Here is a 17,125-nt window from a genome sequence, read left to right as displayed (position 1 = left end):
TAGCTGGTGTTCCTGTCTAGGCTGCTGCTTTGCTGTGTTGTTTTCCTGCCCCCTCTTGAGAAGATAAGATCTGGGCAGGCTTGTGGCTCTCTCCCACTGGCCCTCAAAGGTGACAGCAGGACAAGTTCCCACTTCGCAGGCCCCTCCTCAGAATCACACACCTCTTCGGTGTTTGTACTGAGCTTCGGTTCACTTGAAAGTAGCAGTGGGAGATGCAGCTTCCCAGAACACAGAACCGAGATCAATCGAGGCCTCTGGGCTCCCCTTTCCTCTCCTAAGATCTTCAAGTCAAACCGATTTGCATGCCCTGACAGCCTGCACCTCCCAAGTGGAGATTGCAAACCTGAGGTTGCTAGAGACGCTGCCACCTTACCCAGCGGATGGGGCTGGAAGAAAAGGAGGATTTAACAGAGTATGAAACATCGAGGTCTCTGAGGAGCAAGAATTAACCCCGTCCTGTAACACTGGGACTAGCTGGCTCGTTACCAAAGAGTTCCTTCAACCCAGAAGGAAAGAAATCTTCCATCACACATCCTTCCTCTAAAGCGTCTCCATCTCCTTCATCCCCTCCAAAGCCCTTGACTGTAAACAGGCAGTGGATGCAGTTCACCTTGGCACCCCTGAGAGATCACTGGGAGATCAGAACAGCTGTGTCAGGACTTGCAGGGATGGAGGGTGGAGGAAGGAGGTTTGTCTCTTAACTTGGAAGCATCAAGGCCTCCTGACCCGGGTCTCAGGGGTCAGGCTGGAGAGAGAGAGAAAAGCAGAGGCTGGGGTTTGCAGTGTGTAAGAGCAGGAGTCTGCTGTGGCTGTGGCCCCAAGTGACTTGAGGATAACCGTTACCAATGACAGCCCAGCAGCCTCCTGTGACATAAGTCAGAGAATCAGGCCTGCACCCTAAGTCCTCCAGATCATGAGGCCATGGGGGAAAAGAGACAGCTCTGGGCTGGAAGTCTGTACATACACAGAACTAAGACAACCAGATTTAGAACAGAGGTGGGGGGGGGGCTGTATAAACTGTGTCCTACCTGGCTTTCATCTCTTCCTTTCCTGCTCCCTGATGTAATAAACTAAGTTACAGCCTCAGCATCTCTCTGTCTCTCTGTGTCTCTCTGTCTCTCTCTGTTCCTGTCTCTCTCTGCCTCTCTGTAAGTCTATCTGTGTGTCTGTCTGTCTGTCTGTGTGTGTGTCTGTGTGTGTGTCTGTGTGTGTGTGTGTGTGTGTGTGTTTCTCTCTCTCCCTCCCTCTCTCTCTTCCCCTCTTCTCCCCTCTCCTCTCCTTGGTTATATTTGTGACATTCAGTCCTAAGTACATGTGACATGTGAGTCTTACTTAGTGTTCCCCAAATTCCACTCACCCAGACTTTAGAGGAACCTGGCTTCCTGAAGTAACACCCTGAAGAGCAAGTTGGACAATCTGTTAGCCACATGACCAAGTGGAATGAGATGGGGTGCTTCACACAAACCCAGAGCAGTCTTTTGTTCTTGCATCTATGACTCCTTCTAGCAGAGCCTGAGCACCAACCCCCCCAAAAAAAACCCAGAAGGTGTCTTCCCAGAACAGAGCATGGGGCCATGCAGAGCATAGACTCTGGGCCCTTCGCCCCCGCTTCCCCGAACTATATTCTGGTTCCACCATTTTCTCTGTGACCTTGCAAACACAAGTGGATTTCTCTATACTCCACCCTCTCCTGTATAGAATAAGTGTATCCAGCAAGCGGCCTGAACAGATCCAGTGTTCAATCAGCAACGCTGTTCTTCTTATTTTCACTACTATAAATGTCACTGTCAGGACCCCCAACACTTCCCAGAGTCCCAGTAAGCTACTGTGAACACTGGCACCGGGTTTGCCCTGTTTAACCTAAGGGACTTGGGGGCCAGCGTAGCTAAGGATGGGTCTAATATTTTGAATAGCATCTTATGACTCCAGTAATTCTGTCTTTCGTCTTTGGTCTGAACCGATTTTTTTGTTTTTGTTTGTTTGTTATAGACTGAGTTTCCTTCTATGATCTTGCCCTTGTTCCTTTAATCAGGTCTGAGTGAAGGATTCACGATGAGGTTAAGCAGCAGCTCGGATGGGGCTCTTCTGCCAGTCACCACTTCGCATGGCTGCATCCCCTTCGGTTCCTCTTCCTGTCTTCTTTGCTGATCTGGACTCTGACTGATATTCTTGTCACAAGGTCATTGCCCAGGTGAGCTCAGCTCAGCGTGAAACAAAACAGCTTATCTGAACGCACCACACAGTCCGCAGTCCGGGCAGGGAGGGTCCTCCCGGACTGTTTTCTTACCAGCAAGTGGATGTTTCACTTTTCCACTCCATCTTGCAAAAGCCAGGCAGAAAGGATAGTTACTGACTCTGGATCCCTCAGATGGAGTGCATAAACTGTCTCCTAGTCTTAGGAGCTGGGTACCCAGACTAGTTAGTGCCTGGCAGTCAGTCTCTCAACTCTCTGCTTGGGGCTAACCACTTGACTTTAAATGATGTCTGGGCCAAAATTGTTTCCCCAAAGCTCATAATGTTTGTTCATGTCTGAAGTTCAGTTCTAGATCAGTTGGGCACTCTCCAGAGCACAGCCACTCTTGATTGGCACTGAATCTTTCTCTTATCCATACTTATCTTATCCCCCCTCCCTGCTCCCGAGGTTTTGGGACCCCTAAAGAACTGGCTGCAGGTTTGTTCCCACAGAGTGTTTTTGTACACTTGGGGCATGAGGCATGTTTTATAAACACCCAGTTTACACTGCCTGGGAACTTAGGGGCTTTCCTCTGAGCGGGAAACAGCTGTGAGGAGCTTGACCAACCTTCGTTTTGTGGAGAACAAGAAGTTACATCTGACCATCCCTGTGACTATATTAAGAGCTAGGTTCTTTAAAGAGGTAATAGATACAGCCAGCCACAGTGCCCAGGTTCCTGCTGTTACACCTCAGGCTCCTCCCAGAAATCTGAGCTAAGAAGGGAGGCTCGCTGTCCTCACCTCCCTTGTTTCCAGTTTGATTGCTCAGAAATGACATTGCATGGTGTACTGCCCCATGTCTGGAGTCTGCATGTCACCTGCTAGCAGCACCTTCAGCTGACTGCTGTGGGCCTCTTAGATCACAGATTCATGGACCCATAAGCCTGGAGGATCTGCAAGCGAGTCCTTCACTCAACACACTAAGTAATCACTTCCTCCTCTGTGCAAAGCCCCGTGTGAGTCCACACAGATGAGGGAAAGCAAGCAAGACCTAACCCCTGCCCTCAAAGTATTGACAGACAGCAGGCCCTTCTACCATCTCTCCAAAGCCTTCTGCAATCTCCCCAAGCAGACTCATGTTCTTCTGCTTTGTGTTCCCTGTCTCTGCAGACCCCTACCATGGTACCAACCACACTGCCTGTAGAAAATTCCAGAAGGCAGGACCTGCTGTGCTAGTGATACTGATGTTCTGTGGGCCCTTTTATAAGTTGTTCACAGAGGGGAAATAAGACCAGAGTAGATTCACTACATTTATTGACTGCTTTTACTAACTACCAGAACAAGAAAAGATTGATGGCTACTTGGGCAGAAATGGGAGGAACCAAAGAGATACTGACTGATCTTGTGATCCCAAGGAGAAGCCAAAGAAATACTGGCTGATCTTGAGATCCCAAGGAGAAGCCAAAGAGACACTGGCCAATCTTGAGATCCCAAGGAGAAGCCAAAGAGACACTGGCCTATCTTGAGATCCCAAGGAGAAGCCAAAGAGATACTGGCCAATCTTGAGATCCCAAGGAGGAGCCAAAGAAATACTGGCCGATCTTGAGATCCCAAGAAGAAGCCAGTCAAAATGGGAAAATAAAGTCCAGTTTTCCTCTTAGCCCTCTGCAAACCTTCAATTATGACTCAAGGAGAGGGTTTTGGTTTTCTGAGGCTGCCAAAACAAAATACTACAAACTGTGTGACTTCAGGAAAAAATGACTTTCTCTCAGTTGTAGACGATAGATAGATGTATGTGCAAGGTCAAGGATTCAGCAGGGTGGACATCTGAAGATATCTATTCTTGGCTTGAAAGCAGAAACTTCATCTCTTTGTCTTCACACAGTCTTCTTTCTTGTACCCTTCTGTGACTTGGTCTCTTCTTACAAGAAAATTATTCATATTGGACTATGGATCATTCATAGGACCTCATCTTTCTTTCATTACCTCCTTAAAGACCCTGTTCTCCTAATATAATCACAATCTGGAGGGTCTGGGAATATTATCTTTAATATACAATATGGGAAGAAAAAGGACACAATTCATCCCATAATAGAAATCAACACTGGTAGCCGGGTATGGTAGAATACGCCTATAATCCTAGTATGTGGGGTATAGGGGCAGGGAGGTCACAAGTTTGAATTGAACATGGGCTACACAGCAAGACTGTCAGAGAAGGAAATGGAAGAATGGGGATAGAAAAGGAAGGGAAAATGGAAGGAAAGAAAAAGAAGAAGGAAAGAAGTCAATACTGGTGCTCAAGAAGTCCCAGGGAGCTTTCATTAAAGTCAGAGCCAATCAGTCCCAGAACCAAAAGACTGGGAATTCCTTTCGCACCAGTGACCAAACCTATTTCTATTTGGCCACCACCCTCTCCTGTATACAGCCCTGGTCCAGTCCCCTCTCCATTGCAGTGCCGCTACCTGAGATGTCTACATTTGAGACAAGAGCAAGGGGAGGTGTCAACAAACATATCTCCCTGGGGACTATGACAGAAAATTATACGGATGGAGACCACCTCCAAAGGAGACTTCTGGCTTGTTTCTGAAAAGTCATCAGCAGAACACAGACATAAATTCCAAATGCCTAATGCACCGGCTCTGTGGAGAAGTGCCAGGCCACCAGCAAGCAGCAGTGATGGATTTCTGAGTGCCAGCCAGAGATAATGGTGTGCAAGACAGAACCAACGTGGGGCAAAAAGAGATCCAGCCAGTGGCATGGCCTCCCCTTCCCATGGCTCCTTCTATTGGCTTGTACAGGGTCCTGAATCCTTAGCAGCCTCAGATGCTGTTCACTACTGCTTGCCAGTTGGCGAAGCATCACGTTGGAAAGGGGTACAGGATGTGGGCTCCCTGATGAACCGGTTCATTGTAACCAGACTGGGCTTAGCTTGATTTCACAATGCCAAGGCAGCAGGAGGAGGCTGCTGCTGACTCAGTGCAGGAAAGCCCAAAGGCAGGCTGTTAGGGGAGTGACTGGGGATGAGGCAGGCCCACAAAAAAAAAAAAAAAAAAACAACTGAAAAGGCTTGAGATGCTCAGAGCCCAGTCCCTACAGTAGAGCCCTGAAAATCACTAAGCTTTGAATCCATCAACAGATTCCTCCATTCATGAAGTCAGCCCTCGTGATCCAAAAGCCCCACTTCTGAACACTGCCTGCCACACTGGGGACCAAGCCTTCAGCACATGACCTTTTGGGGGACATTTATGATACACATTGTAACAGTGGATTTCCACTTCTTTTCCAGTCAAGTCCCTGTAATGGGGACTCCTGAGTTGCCCTTGTCATTATACATCAGGAGACCTTCTTATAGAGAGTAACCTCCACTAGCTACCTCTCAAGGCCCTTCTCTGACATCTAGACACACTCTCCACCAAGATTTAGCTAGGAGAGGTACCATAAGTAATGGGGCTCCCCCTACTGATGGCTCCTGTGGTGGGGGAACCCATGGAGAGTGTGGGGATGAGGCTCTCTCCTGTCACTGTTGAGAAAAATTAGTTGCAGGAGTACCTTGCACTCACCTACAGTCTACTACTCCCACATAAGCATAGCTTCATCCCCAAGATTGGAGGAGTCAAAGTTCTTACATAAGTGCCAGGGCTCCCCAGACAATGCAAAATTCGAAACAAAGACCAAGCATGGCGGTACATACCTGGAACCCAAACACTAAAGAATCTGAGGCAAGAGAACCATGAGTTTGAGACCAATCTGGGCTATAAAGCAAGATCTTTTCAAAAGTCGTGGGGCAGGGGGTGGAGAAAAACTTGAAGTTATAGACTAAGATGCCCTTAATTCAGTGCTGGCCTATACAAATGGGATGAGTTTTAGGATCTAAAATATGTCAACCTCAAAGAATCAATTGTGCCAAGTAACTCAGTTAAACATCCGTGCTGACTGCCTTGTGGAGAGCTGGCTTCCCTCTCCCCAAAGGAGTTCCAAAACACTGCTCACAGCTCAACACAAGCTGACAACATTCCGGGAATGTGTTAAAAGAAGTAACTGCATGAAATATAACATATATTGTTCTCAAAGTACCCTGACATCCAAGTATTCCTTAAAAAAATAAATAAATAAATAAAAAATATAAAAAAGTCAACCTCTATATGTCTGAAAAATGTTACCAAGAACAAGCTGAGGTGGGGTGATGATGTGCTCAGATCCCTCTGCACAGTTCCACCTTTGAAAGGATTATGAACTGAGGACAGAAGGAAAGGCCTTGGATCCAGGAGGTCCCAGAGGCCTGAGCTCTTCCTAGAGTCCTGGCCAGGGAAGGAACTCAGGGAGCCAATCATCCCTCCCTAGGTGCTGAGTCAGTGTGAAAACCCTTCACAGTTTTCCCAGCCTCAGAAACCCAACACAGGAAGCCAGAAGTCTCAGGGAGAAACATTAGTCTCTGCTAATTCCAACAAACACTGTGAAATAGTCCAAAGAGGCCAGAAGAGCATATGGCTATGGGGAAGATGGAGGCTCTATGGTTAACCTTGGGGTATCCCTCCGCAGCCAATTTTATACAGCCCAGTACTAAGGAGACTGAGTGCTGCTCATGTGTCCATTACTATGGTTCTGCTGTCTGTGATATCAATTACTCTTGATTAAACCCAGTCTGAACAGCACACTAAGACCTTACATCATCCTGCTGCATCTCCTCCAGAGTGTTACTCAAACTGTGGGCCAATGGGCAATGCCCATTAGCACTTAGTAACTCACATATCAGATTGACTATCTCATGACCACAGTGCTTATATGTAAGCAACCCTTATATATACATTAGCCTGATGATACATCACAATGCATTCACCCCCCTTCATCTCATCATTTGACACCATGTTGTCTCACATCATCAAAGGATGAAGAACGTAAATGCACCTTCAATATAGTATTTGAGACAGAGAGAGCATCCACCTAACTTTTATTATAGTAGTTTTTAAAATAATAACATTATCATTTACCACTATTCTCCTATCATGCTTCATTTATAAACTTCAGCGTAGATACAGATGGAGAAAAAAACTAAAATATATAAATTCATTACTCTGTGGTTTCAGGTGTCTGCTGGTGTTGCGTAACATATCTCTGTGAATAAGGAGGGCTGTTCTACTCAGTTTGGGAGCTGGCTAGACATAGAGGATGGGACAAGGAAGACAATGAAACTGAGCTAGACTCAAGCCTGGGTGAGTCCTGGAATAACTAGTGCCATTTTCCAAACATAAGGGAGTCAAGATGCTGGAATGACCAAGGACCTGAGGAGTTGAATGTGGATGAGCATACTCAGAGTCTGACCTGCCAGTGAGGCAGAAGGTGGTCCAGCTAGTGGAAGATAGCTGAGAAATCATAAGTCGACAGAGGGAAGAGACCGCAGGTAATAAACAGCAAGGGGAGAGGGGCTGGCTTGTTGGCAACCACATTTCTTGAGGCCCCAGCATCTTGTTCTCCGCCACCTATGTACTAAGCTCTTTGGAAAGATGAGTTCTCTTCCAAAAACCATAGCTTTCCTCCACCCCCACCCCCAGGGAACACATGATCAAGAAAACAGTCTGTGGCTGGGGATATGGTTTGGTTGATAGTATGCTTGCCTAGCATGCACAAGGTCCTGGGTTCAAATCCTGATATCACAAAAACTGGGTGTGATCATAAACACCTCTAATCCCAAACTGGGGAGGTTTGGGATGAGGGGATCAAGAGTTCAAAGTCACCTTTAATTGTACTAGGGGTTTTAGGTTAGCCTGGGCCATATAAGATGGGGCCTGGGGGACACTGTGTAGACACATGGTGCCGATGAGGTGAGGGTACAGAAGACAATGTAAACGGAGGATGGGTGCGCAAGGGGTTTCAACCACCCAGGTCTTTTGTAGCCCTGGCATTTTGCCCTGACTTCTTTTCCAACAAGTCATTTTATCTAGAGACCCTAATTCAGTTTGCCCCAATACTCCGGGATTAGAAGGGCCCCGCTTCCCAATAATGACCACCACTGCACCAGAAGTGACTTTCTTGCCAGCACCCATAACTTCTTACCTTCTCCCCTACCTCAAGAGACAGGCAGGCCTGGGCAAGCCTGACCCAACCAGCCCCCAGGCTGGGGTGGGAAAGCTGACATCTCCCCAGAGGTGACTCAGAGTACACATGTACCAACAGCCCCGGTCCTCTGGGCTAACGTTGGGTCTAAGTGTTCCCTTCAGAACAGTTATCATGTTTATAAACCTCTTCAATTTAAGATCCCATCAGTAAAGCCTCAAAAACAGAAACAAAATCAGCTCCCCATAAATAAGTTAATTTCTTTTGAGAACTTAAATTGCCTTGGTAGCAGCATTTCTTCTTTTAAAAAAAAAAAAAAGGTAAAGAAAAGATCCTGTCTACCCTGTCTATGGGCCCTATGGGGAACTGAAAGATTTCTTTTCTCCCATGGTGCTGTAAACCCAATCCCCATACCCACTCTTTACCCTTTCAAAGGGGCACTACTAAATTGAAATAATTGATCAATGATCTGTTCTCTACTCCTCTCCAGCTCTGGAGGCTATGGAAATGGTGAAGACAACATACACACATACACACACACACACACACACACACACACACACACACACACACCTCCTCTTTTTGAAGAAAGCCAGCTTGGTGATAGGCCTGCGGGACCTCCCAAGAGGGACCAGAGGAGATGAACCACAGCAGGCAAGGAGGACCATGCCTGCTCACCCAGAATTGCCAATACCCAGCTATGGGACCTTTGCTCATCACTCTCAGAACACTCCTCTCATCTTGTGCAGTTGACATGGCCCACTCCACATAAGACAACAGAAAAATAAAAAGGGACTTTTTCTAATAAATGGTCCTTTGCAGTTAATCCACCCCCTGTAACTGTCAGCCTTCATGGGGCTGGCAGCGAGCCCATCAGATAACAATGCAGCTGGGACCTGAGAAACGTGAGAAGAGGGGAAGATTAATAAAGATGAAAAACATGTTTGGTGGCTATGTTTAAGGGGAGGTCCGAGGGGAGCCCTCCTAGGGATGTCTTGGCAGTTTAGGGACCCTAAAACTAATACACCCAGGATGAGGTTTCCCCACAGCAATAGGGGTCAGTCAGATGTGTGAGATCTGGAATCAGAATGGTCAGGTCTCTTTCTGCAATATAGTGACAAAGGTATCACACCACAAGTCACAGGATTTTACTGTCCCGACTCCCTTCCCCACTGAGGACACACACAGGCCTGCAGGAAGACAGCCCAAAGCAATAGAATCACCCACTCCTGATCTACAAGGTCTAGCAGGTAGCCATGACAAAGCAAGGTGGAGCTACTGGGCGAGTGTTTTGACTAAAGACCATATTTTCTTAACCCACAAGTGCACAGATTCTCAGGGAGATATTCAGAACAAAATCTTTTGACTTAGTGCTGTCCACAGAGTCTGGGAGTTTGAGAACATATAGATTAGAAATGCTGTGTGTGTGTGTGTGTGTGTGTGTGTGTGTGTGTGTGTGTGTGTGTAAAACCACGGAAGAATAAGTAAGTTTTGTTTTGTTTTACAAAACAGTGGATAACCACCCTTAAAGAACAATATCCAAAGCTAATCTCTAACTTTCACACACACGTGTACATATGTGTACCCCTACACACAGGAGGAGGGGGAGAGGCTATGAGCTAAGAAATCTGACAAAGAAGGAATAAAGAAGTTGATTCCTTTTTTACAAGCCTATACCCCCATCACCATCTATGATGACATCTCAACATTCCTCCCTAAACCAGACCCTCAGTATGTCTTCACACCCTGCCCTAAGTCTCCTGTTGCTTTTCCTTGGGTCCCTGTGAGCCTCAGTACGTCCTATGGAAGTATAGAGCTTTGCAGTGTCTCCAGCCAAGGAACCTCTATTCTCTCCTGAAGGAACCAAGGGCTGTGAGCTTTGGTCAGGAAGTATCCTTGATTGCCCTTCTACCTCAGTCATTGAGACAGGGATTCTCATTCAAACCCAAAGCTTGCTGGAGAGCTAGATATGACTAATCTACAGCTAGATATGACTAGTCTTACCAGGCAGCTGGCTCCTGCAATCCTGCCCTTGCCTTCCAAAACTAATATTACAGGTGTGCCGCCACATCCCAGCATTTACATGGGTTCTCAATATCTGAACCCCAGCCCTCATGCTTGAGTGGCAAGCGTTTAATGACTGAGTCATCTCCCCCGTCTACCTCACAGCTTAACTGAGGTAATGAATACTGCAAAAAAAAATCCACCATTTGAGCCACTTCAATCCTACAATGAAGTGACTTCCAGTGTCGTGCAACCATCACCATTATCTAAGCCCAGAACAGCCCTACCATTCCCCAGAAGAAAGCCCACACTCATTAAGCAGTTTTTTTCACAGAAACCTCCTGTGGAGGGGGTGCTTTCTACTGACAGAGCTGAGCACCATGCTCAAGGAAAGATAAAATGCCCGTGTGGGTCTGGGATTACAGGGCAGGCCCCTGAGCTGAGAGGCAATGAACAGACAGCCAGGACATTGCTCAAAAGCTATGGCAGTCGAGAAAGTGGAGCCTGAAAAGCAGCTTGTCCAAGGCCCTACAACAACAGATGGAGTAGCCCTGTGTGCCTTGGAAATGAGGCAGATGCTTGTGTTTGCATGGCACAGGCTGTGTCATCTTCTCCATGACTCAGGCCATATTGATAAGGTGTCCTTGCACTTGACCGTATCTGAAGACACTAGGAGGAGGAACAGTGAGAGTTTTCAACCAGGGAAGTTTTAGGAAGTGGGGGCGGGGGGGGGGTGGCTTAAAAACAACATCAGCAACCAAAGGCAGAAGACTAGAGGAACTTATCAGCAGAGGAGACATAGCCACAGCAAAGTTACAGTCAATGACGCCAAGAAGAAAAGCACCACGCTAGGCCCAATGCAGAGTGGGAAGGAACAGCGCCCCAGCATCACACACCCTTCATCTGGTCCCACATAGTTCCATCATGTCTTCGCAGATGATTCTTCCCACCCAGATGCTGAAAGGCATCCCAGCACTCTTAGGCAGCCCTCCTGGTTCCTGGATCTTACCCTCTGCCTGTCTGTTCCTATTGTCACCACCGTCTTTATCTAGAAGTCATTTCGCCCTTCATTTATCTACATACTCTCCTCCTGATGAGCACAGACCTTAACAACACTCCTTGTTCTAACACACAAAACAAGTACACAACAGTAAGAATAGTAACGACTTGGACACTCCCTGTTCTAACACACAAAACAAGTACACAACAGTAAGAATAGTAACGACTTGGAGCTGGAGAGATGGCTCAGCAGTTAAGAGCACTTGTTCTTGAAGAGAATATGGGTTCAATTGCTAGGGCCCAGACGGTGGCTCACACTCATCCATAACTCTATCTCTCGGCGATCTGATGGCATCTTCTGACATCTTAGGGCAGCAATCACACAGAGTGTACACAAACAAACATGTGAGCAAAACATTCATACACATAAAATAAAACAAAGAAATTAAAAAAAAAATAGTAAATACTTACAGAGTCCTTGCTATGCATCGTACATTGCTGTACCAGCTGCTTATCTGTTCCTGTGATAAAATACCAGACCAGGAACAATGTATAAAAGAGTTTGTCTTGTCTCACCGTTCCAGAGGCATAGAGTCCATCATGGCAGAGAGACATGACAGCAAGTGCAGGTGTGGCAGCCAGAGCGGAAAGCTTAGAGGTCACATCTTCGAGCACAAAAAGACAGCAGCAGAACCAGCTGGAAGCGGGGCCTGCACCCAGTGACATACTTCCCCCAGCAAGGCTGTTCCTCCCCATAACCTTATCCCCAAACAGCACCACCAACTAGGGACCAAGTATTCAAATCCCTGAGCCTATGGGAGACATTCTCATTCAAACCACCATAACTATAACCCCCCCCAAAAAATGGGCACTGTATGCCCTCACTTAATCTCCATAAAAGAACCCAGATGAAGAAAGAGGCCCAGAGAAGCTGAATAACTTTACTCAAAGTCACACAGCCATTAGGAGGCAGAAGAAAGATTAGAATTATGGCTTTTATGAGTACAGAACCCCCTTTGCTAAATGTATATGTACATATGGTATGTATACATGCACATTCATGGGGAGTGGGCACACACATGTTTGCATGTGTGTGTAGAGGCCTAAGAGTGACATCAGACTGTCTCCCTAGATCCCTCTCCACCTTATTCATTGACATGAGGTCTCTCAACTGAACCCAGAGTTCCCTAATTAGGCTAGTCTGGCTAGGAAGCTTTGCTGGGGTCCCCTGTCTCTGCCTTCTGAGTACGGAATTACAAGTGGACCACCATCCTCACCTGGCATTCACATGGGCTCTGAGGATCCAAACTCTAGTCCTCATACTACACAGCAAGAGCTTTACCTGCTAAGCTATCTCCCCAGCCCAGTCCACAGTCTCTTCTTTATTTCTTTCATGTTTTGACCTTATAATATAATCACATCATTTCCCCCTTAGGACCTTTCAACTGCTGTAATGAAGGGCCTGCCGTAACCAAGTGTGCATATCACCGGTAGACCTTCATGGTAAGGAGTTAACACTGCTCTACAATCGTCTCACACACATCCGTCTTTGCTTTCTGCTAGCTTAGATGTATTTTGAAAGCAGACACCTATATATCAGAGCAACTCAACACCCTCTCCCACAAATACAGATCAGTCTCCTTCTCATCTGTACTCCCTTAGCATCTGGGCCTGAATCAAAGTTCAGAAAGGAAGCCACAGGACTTACCAGAAGGTAGGATGCATCCTTACACCTTGACCCACACAGTGAGAATGAGTATTCATGCAACGTGGAGAGGACTGAGGAAGGACAGGGTCAGAGGCACTCGTTTCTTTGTGGTTAGCCTAGAACCCTGTGTTCTCTACCAATGTCAACCTAGTAATAACAACCCCCTGACATATGTCAGGCATTGTTCCAAGAACTGAGTTTTCAATGCATGAGCCCACATACAAAGGCTCTGAGGTCAAAGTCAATACTGTTATTGTCACAGTTTTATCAATGAGGAAATCAAGGCTCATAGGAGTAATCTTCCTAAAGTCTCATTGCTGGTAGATGGTAGAACTGGAATTCAGACCTGGGGCTTTTTGGTTCCAAAACCAGAGAAGACCCCTCAACCTATTTACAGAACAATACCTTCTATCTAAGCTCAAGTTCTCAATGTTATTATATTAGGAAATATTCTCTATCCTGTGAGAACATTGATAGATGCACAGAAGATATGATGCCTGATGCAGAGAGGCTTGTCATCTAGACAAGGGGACCCATGAGGGGAAAGAAGCAGGACACAGGACAGCTAGATCAGGACCACAGTGAAACAGGCAGCCTACGAGGGGCTTAACAGGAGAGAAGTGTGAGATGCTCAGAGAAGAAATCTAAGGGGATGACTTCAAAGTTTTCTTCCTATATTCAACCATAACGTAAGAACAGACATCTTGCAAAATGCAGACCTGGCCCATACGCCACACAGTCATCAGAAGGAACGTAAACAATGTTGTCACAAAGTATAGCTAGGATTCCTAGTGGGGGACACAGATAGGCCAAAGAACTGAGAATCGAGAGCCTCTCAGAGCTGGAGCCTGGGTGATTGTCAAAGGGGTGGGAAGCAGGTGAACGCTGCAGAGGCAGAGAACACCAACTGGATGGGGGATGGTTCTGTGGATTAGTAAATGCTTACGGCACTGACTGCTCACCACTTTGATATTCCATTCATTAAAAAAGTGTTGACTGAGCTTCTGTGCGAGTCAGTACCATAACCAGGGCCTGAAAGAGGAGGTGAAATACCAGGAAAGCCTTGATCTCAAAGAATTCTTATGATCAAGGCATTCTACCATGTGGCCACTTGAAGGTGTTAGATCATGACTTCTGCTTTCCAAAAACCCAAGGCTAAGCTATGGACACTGAAAGGCACAGGGACAAATAAATTGCTATCCAGTGTTTTGTGTGTGGTGGTGCTAAGCAAACATTCCTCCATGGAGGTGTCTCACCAATTCTACTATGCAATTTTAAAAAGGAAAACTCAAGACATGCTCCAGTAAGAGTTTATCTTTCCAGATGGAAGAATTAGGAACACATTTGGAAACAGAAAAAAAGTACTGGCCAAGTTTAATTGTGAATTGCTTTCCATTGTCTTAAAACATTCAACTCATATTCCTCAGAAACGGAATGCTATTACCACCATTTCCCCAGCTCTGTATCTGACTGCCCTAGAAATTCTAAAAGCGCTTCTCATTCCAGCTGAGCGCAGCTCATCACATTCAGCCCAAGGTACAAACACAACCATAATTTATGTGAAATATCCTCCACATTTGCAGGAATGGAAGTTGGCTTTAAGACATAAGAGCATGGGTGGAAGAGAACTAGAAAAATCATCCAATCTGGCTTGTTTATTTTCAAAATGCAGAACTGAGGCATGAGGCCATGAGATGGTTTTTCAGTGGTGGATTAGCAGTTTTGGCAGACTCAAGTCCAAACATCCTAGCAATCCCTTCACATAGAAGAAGAGCTCTTCTCCACCAAGGGGGAAATGAAGAGGCAGAGGACAACTCACAGGCCCTACAAGGCCAATCCCTGAACCAGACTTTTATTGAGTCCCCTCACCTGACTCTCATTCTCTCAGCCAACCCCAACTGGCTGTAGAACAATAGATGTCACTGGACAGAGCTCAAGTGTCCAGACTTTCCCTGGTCATGAGACTCTCCAGTGAGACACAGCTTGAAAGGCTGGTCCAGAGCTGCTGGGCTCTCCTGGGGCTACCTAGTTCTGTCCAGAACTCTGAGGTCTAGTAAGGCAGGCCCTCGAGGAACCAGAAGCCATCTCAGTTTCTTAAAGCAAACAGACATGGGAGCAACAGGGCCACAAAACAAGAGCTCATCGCTGGTGATCCCCTTTGCCAGAGTAGACCAGCACCGTCCGGGGATGTGGCTGAGCCGCGGCAGCTCTGCCCTTGCTTGTCTCCACTGAGTCAGAGGAAGCTCCAGGGCTCAGACCTTGGAGGAGGAAACCTCCAGGGCAGTGTCATAGAATCCAGGGCCTCTTTGGGGTGGGTGGGAACTGGAGAATGCCCACCAACACCATCTTGGGTGGGGAAAGGAAGGAGGCGGCACCCTGCCTGGGAAGGAAGCAGAACCCCAGAAATGACACTTTAGGATCTGGCCTGAGGCCATGGGTGCATATAGCTCAGGGGTTTTGTTTCCACTTTATAAATGGAGGGAGGGAGGAGAGGAAAGGAATTCTTTGGCGGAGTAACACAATACCTGAGTCCAGCCCACCACCAGCCTGAGCCCTGGGAAGAGCAAACAAGCAGCCTTCTCCGTCCTAACAGGTTTGTGGACACACGGCTGACCGGCCGGCTGCCACTCACTGCACTGAGCTGTAGATGCTGGAGAAAGTAGAGAAGCAGACCTCCAACCCCCGCCCTCCCACCCCACCCCCGGGGCCAGGCCAGAGCCTGGTGAGGCCCCATCCACACAGTCCCATCTCTGTGCTCACTCCCCTTGCTAACTCAGCCTCAAAGCCAGCTCTTCCTCCAGAATTTCTTCTCTGGGACTTCCCAAATGCTTTCTACGCAGGCCAGTGGATGGAAACGTACATATGGCATGTGTCTTGCGAGCCAAAAACAAGTACTCGGACCACTTACCAAGGTCAGACAAACGGTCAGATCCAAATGGTCAGATACAAAGGGAAGATGCTAACAATCATTCCTGTTGCACTTGGCAGGCAGTGGATAGTTTACGGTTACTATTTGCATTCTTTTACCACCTTCTAAGTCAGGCCTTTATCTGCCCATTTTATAGATAGCGAGCAAGAGGTAGCTACTGAAACAACAGCCGGGTCTTGAGTCCACGCTCTCCACTTCTACCCTCACACCTGCGCATAACTCCCGATCCAGCAAGCCTGGCCTAACACAGGTACTGGAGAGGAACAGAGTTAATGCTGACTGACCTCTCCCGCACCAGAGGCTATACTAACTCCTGGCATTGCCGACCAAGAAGGTGAACCAATAAAAGGCTCTCACCTGGCAGCCCTTAGCAGCCCGGCCTGACCCTTAATCAGGGCAGCCAGCCCAGCCACAGCCCATCCCTGGCAGGTGCCCTCTCTCCTCTCCCGCCCGCCCCGCCCATCCACACACTCCTGCCCAGAGCCCTCCTCTCGCTGTTTGTTTTGCTGAGAGTTTCCGTTGGCTCGCGTGTGGGTGTTTGTTGTATTTCTCCTGCAGATGGCAGACAGCATGCCCTCCCCAGCATCACCCCACCCCAAGGGCTGGGTAGCCAGCCAGTGCTGCAAGGCTGAACAAAAAGCCCGGCAGGTGAACAGCCCCGTCTGCCGGCGCCTTTTATCCAACCCGAGGGCATAGACAATATCTTTAAAAAATTCCTTTCAACTCCCCCATCATCTGGAACGCGGAGTTCTGGCTGGCTCTGGTCCTGCAGCAGCCCCCAGCGCCCTCCACCCTCACAAAAACAGCTGCTCCTCTGATGGGGAAAGGGACACAGGGTTCCAGCCATTACACCTCTCAGAACTCAGAGATCCCGATGGTCACAGAAACTTCTGGCAAAGACTGCATTGATCGCTGATATGAGGAAAACAGAAAACGACTCCAGTCCTCAGAACGCCTCAGCGAAAGGAGGGTGACCCTCAGCTTTTTACTGTCCCTGAGGGAGTTCATCCTGAGGCTAGGGACTCCCTGGGGAGTGGGACTGGAAAGAAAGAAAGTGTGTGGGTCCATAGCATGAATGCTCTGACCAGACTTAGTCTGTGCTCACCTGGAAGAACAGTCCCTCCCTCCCTCCCTTCTTCCCTTCTCCTCCCTCTCTCCCTTCCTCTTCCTCTCTCCCTCTCCCACCCCCACCCCCAACCAAGGAACCTGCTCAGATACCACAGGAGACAAGGGACAGAGAACCTCTGATGTCCTCACTACCC

General features: G+C 47.6%; 1 protein-coding gene across 3 annotated transcripts in view; it reads right to left on the bottom strand.

Annotated features, from left to right (window-relative positions):
- Pou2af1 (POU class 2 homeobox associating factor 1) overlaps positions 1-16,305 on the bottom strand; it is a 68,104-nt gene extending 51,799 nt beyond the window's left edge. The window contains exon 1 of one of the 3 annotated variants that reach the window (XM_042280924.2): positions 16,221-16,305. The gene's annotated coding sequence lies outside the window, so the exon portion shown is untranslated. The other 2 variants (XM_076575361.1, XM_076575362.1) reach the window with 2 other exon arrangements.
- Between the last annotated feature and the right edge of the window lie 820 nt (positions 16,306-17,125).

Source organism: Peromyscus maniculatus, chromosome 7 (assembly GCF_049852395.1).
Source record: "Peromyscus maniculatus bairdii isolate BWxNUB_F1_BW_parent chromosome 7, HU_Pman_BW_mat_3.1, whole genome shotgun sequence".
NCBI classification, from domain to species: domain Eukaryota; kingdom Metazoa; phylum Chordata; class Mammalia; order Rodentia; family Cricetidae; genus Peromyscus; species Peromyscus maniculatus.
Note: the sequence above shows the minus strand (reverse complement) of the source record. Positions and strands in the feature narration are given on the sequence as shown.